Source organism: Apodemus sylvaticus, chromosome 7, assembly GCF_947179515.1.
Source record: "Apodemus sylvaticus chromosome 7, mApoSyl1.1, whole genome shotgun sequence".
Taxonomy (NCBI): Eukaryota; Metazoa; Chordata; class Mammalia; order Rodentia; family Muridae; genus Apodemus; species Apodemus sylvaticus.
Genome location: NC_067478.1, coordinates 37,381,261 through 37,385,943, shown reverse-complemented (window position 1 = coordinate 37,385,943; position 4,683 = coordinate 37,381,261).

The window sequence follows — 4,683 nt, the reverse complement described above, 5'->3', positions numbered from 1 at the left end:
AAGAAAGTAACTTGAAGCATGACAGGAGTGAGATCACCAGGAAATCATATAGAGAACAGGAGAAGGTGCAGCCCAGGGGCCCTGGAATACTGGAGACTGGAAAGTTCCAGTGGAGGATGAAAAGCTCACCAAGGAAACACCTAGAGGGGAAAATTGGAGAATGTGGTTTCCCATAATTGAAGTGTTTCAGCGAGAAATCAGCCAACTGGACTGAATGCTTCTAAGACTTTGAGTTTGATAGTGGAAGCAACGATTGGGGTTGGCCATTGTTGGCATCCCATTGTAGCAGAGCAGCAATGACTGTTCATTGGAAGATGTGAAGGCAGATGTCGATTAGCAGGTAGTGAGGAGTGTAAGGAAAGGAGTGTTTTCAGATAGAAGTGGGTGGTATTAGACATAGACATTGTGTGGCCTTAGGATGCAGGAAAGTGGTAGGATTCCAGGAGCCAAATCTTTGAAAAGACAAGAGCTCCTTCACAGAATAGAAGTGAAGTCTTTGATCAGAATAAGAACATGTCATCTGCTAAAACAGAGAGGAGGCAGATGTTGACAGAGGAAGTCATATGCAGCCTGCCCACCATCATCACATGACTATGAAAGAGTGTGCTTTGTTGTAGATTAGACCATTTTCTTTTTTTCATGGAGTCACGACTCCTGCACAGCCTGTGCTTGGAATACCACTGTCTTTGGCAATAATTGTTTTTCCCCTCCAGGGTTTATGAGAACTTCTCTATTTGGCTACAAGAATGTGCATCCTCTAGAGACCCACAGCCAAACAATTGGAGGTGGGGGGCTGGGAGGGTGTCCCTGAGGAAGAAGGAGAGGAAGGATTGTAGAAGCCATAGGGGTTGAGGACATCAGGACAACATGGTCCACAGAATCAACTAAGCAGGGCTCCTAGGAGCTCACAGGAATTGGAGTGGCCATCAGGTAGCCTGCATAGGTCTCCACAAGGCCCTCTGCATACATATTAGGTAGCTTGGTGTTCTTGTGGCGCTCCTACCAGTGGGAGTTGGGGGAGGTGTCTCTGACCCTTGTGCCTTCTCTTGGGACCCTTTTCCTCCTATGAGGTTGCCTGGCCCAGTCTTCATATGAGGGATTGTGCCTAGCCTTATTTATGGTGTTATGTTGTATTTGGTTATATCTGGAAGGCCTACTCTTTTATGAAGGAAATATGGAGGGGGCCATCTAGAAGGAATGGAGGGATGGGGATGTAATGTATGAGAGAGGAATAAAGACAAAAGAATGTACATCCTCTAGTGTCTGAACAATCCCACCACTGCCTCCATCCCTAGTCAAGTGAAAAAAGCTCCCGTGGCCACAACCTCACAGTGACACATGTAGACCACAACTCTGAGGCCACTGTAAGGCAAGACAAGCTGGCCACGAGGGAAAATACTCACTGTTTAACTGATCTCATCTTTTAAAAAAATTATTTATTATTATATGTAAGTTCACTTGTAGCTGTCTTCAGACACACCAGAAAAGGGCGTCAGATCTCATTACAGATGGCTGTGAGCCACCATGTGGTTGCTGGGATTTGAACTCAGGACCTTTGGAAGAATAGTCAGGGCTCTTAACACCGCTCAGACATCTCTCCAGCCCATCTTTATCTCTTTATGTGGGGATAGCAGTGAGCCACGAGTGCCACTGCTTTCTTGGTAACCTTGACATCTATAATTCTTAGAGTGGACTGCATAATGAGACTGCTACCCCTGGTGTTACTCAATGAACAGTTTAGCACAAAACCAGAATTATCCAAGCATTGAAGACACACAGTCTTATCAGTCTACCAATTTCAGGGTGGTACCTCCTTGTCCAAGGACAAAATTCTTGTCCTTAGAAGTATCAATAATTAAGAAAGAAGATCCCGGGTTACTAAGCCAGTTTAGATAGTGTGGATAATGTGTTCTGTGTGGGTGTTCTTTTGGCCACATTAGTCAATATTGCCCCAAACATGGCCATTTTTATAAGCACCAAAGTTCATAAAATATGGAACAACACAGGCTCTGCTAATGGAGCCTGTCAGACTAAGATTGACACCAGGTGTGATGCACTTGGAAGGCTGAGACAAGAGGATTGCAAATGCTGAGCATGGTAGCACACTGCTTTAATCCTAGCACTCAGAAGGCTGAGATGGGAGGATCTCAGCCTGGTCTACATATGGTGTTCCAGGAGAGCCAGGACTACATAGAGACCCTGTCCCAAAACAAAACAAACAAAAGAGGATTACAAATTCAAGGTTAGCTAGCTACACATGATGAAGGTCTGTCAGGGTTTGAATATGGAACCTCTCTACACAGGTTCATGTGTTGAGGTACTGGCTCGCTGCTATTGGTGCTATTGAGGTGAAAATCTTAACCTTAGTGATGACTTATCCCATTTAAAGCTGAATGGACTTTCAAGAGGTGGAATCTAAGTAGGAAGGAAGTCACCAGCAGTGAACCTTTGCAGGCTAGATCCTGTGCCCACAGTTTCTGTTTCTCTCTGTTTCCTAGCTGCCCCGAGGTGAGCAGTCTCTTTTACCACATGTTACACTATCTGGGTACTGTTCAGTTTAGGCCCAAGACAATTAAGCCAGAGACCATGGATCAGAAACTCTGGACTCAGAAACTATGAGCCCAAATAAATCTTTCCTTCTCTTTAAGTTGACTTTCTCAGTTATAAAGCCACCAAAACTTTTACTCAAAGGAATTTGAATTAATAGCAAGAGAATACATCACAATGTCTGTACATAATACAATAGTACATAAATGATCTGAGATGGCCACGAGATATACCATCTTTTGGTATACCAGATATACCAAAGGAAAATCTGCCTGCTATTGGGTGTTTTTGAAAACTAGAGCACCAAACCATTGTGCTTAAAGATCCATATGACCTTAAATCCAATGCTGTCACTTAGCATATGGGCACTCACTCATTGTATTAATAAAACAATCTTAGCAAATCTTCACTACTACATACAATTCTGCTTCCAAGATATAGTCTGACTAGGGCCTAAGAAGTTTATCAATTTCATTAACAAATAGTTATCTTGATGAAGGGGGCTAACAACCTACATGGGGCACTTCTTTCTTTCTTTCTTTCTTTCTTTCTTTCTTTCTTTCTTTCTTTCTTTCTTTCTTTCTTTCTTTCTTTTTTTCTATTTTTCTTTCTTTCTTCTTTCTTTTTAATTTGTCTTGACTTCATGCAACTCACAATTCAAAGATATTTTAGCTGATGTTTTGGCTTGATTTCCAGACAGATCTTCAGACCTCAAGTGTAATGGAGTTTAAGGCTCTATCTTCCCTAAGTGAGCTAGCTTGTTTTATGGCAACTTGATAGAAGCTATCTGGGATGAGGGAACCTTGATTTAGAAGCATTATTCTCAAGACTAGGCTGTAGGCCAGATTGTTGGGGATTTTCTTAATTGATGATTGATGAGGGATATTCCAGCCCATTGTGGGTGTATCCACCCCTGTGTTAATTATTCTGGGTTCTATAAGAAAGCAAGCTAAGCATTTTTCACTAAGTAAGTAAGTAAGCAGCAATCTTCCGTGGCCTCTGGATCACCTTCTGCTTCAGGATCCTGCCAAGTTCCTTCCTTGACTTTCATCAGTGATGTGGAAACACAAGGCAGATAAACCCTTCCCTCTCCACCTTGTGATTGCTATCGTGTTCCATCACAGCAGCACCAGCCCTAACTGAAACACTAAGGATGATCAACTTCTGACTGAAACCAGTCTTGTGCATTCTGTCCTATGGGCCAAAAGTTCTATAACAACGGTGTGTGTATGGGCTAGTTTCAATAGCAACTGTCTGGTAAATATTTGTAGATATGGGTCTCACATATGAGCTAATCATGCAGCTGATGATTAAGACAAATAGACTATGGAATGAAAAGTGTAGCAACAGCTTGGAAACTGAAAATGTATCCATTTGTCCTCGTTGGAGTCCCAGGACAAAGGACCATAGAAAAGGAAGCATAAAATGAACTTATACACTGAGCTAGCAAGGGCTCAGGATTTCTCAGTTCTATGTAATGTATGATGTAAAAATATACTCCATGCACAAAAACTGGACAAAATCATGAGGGCATAGAAAAATGCAGACTGGGGGGGGGGGGTTGAAGGCATGACTCAGAGGTTAAGAGCACTGGCTGCTCTTCCAGAGGTCCTAAATTCGATTTCCAGCAACCACACGGTGGCTCACAGCCATCTGTAATAGGATCGGATGCCTTCCTCTGGTGTGTCCCAGGAGAACCACAATGTACTCATAAATAAAATAAATTGAGAGAGAGAGAGAGAGAGAGAGAGAGAGAGAGAGAGAGAGAGAGAGAGAGAGAGAGAGAGAGAGAGAGAGAGCAATCTAAGGGAAGCATTTTCTCAGTTGAGGTCAATATTCCCAGATGATTTTAGCTTCTGTCAAGCTGACTAAAAAACTAGGGTTAGTTAGACAACTTCTGAGAACCAGCCAAGCCCCAGGATCTGTGTGGAAGGCCTGGCTGGAAGAATGTTTGGTTGTTGGTTTTCAATGGAGTCAGGAGAGTAAACATCCTTAGGGGTCACTGACTGGTGTCCAGAAGGGAGTGGGTGAGACTTGACAGCATCCCTTGGCTACCCAAGATACATCTCTGTCGTCCTCTGTCAAGCAGCCACACCTTACTTTACAAGCAGGTGTGGCTGATGAAACTGTACTTAC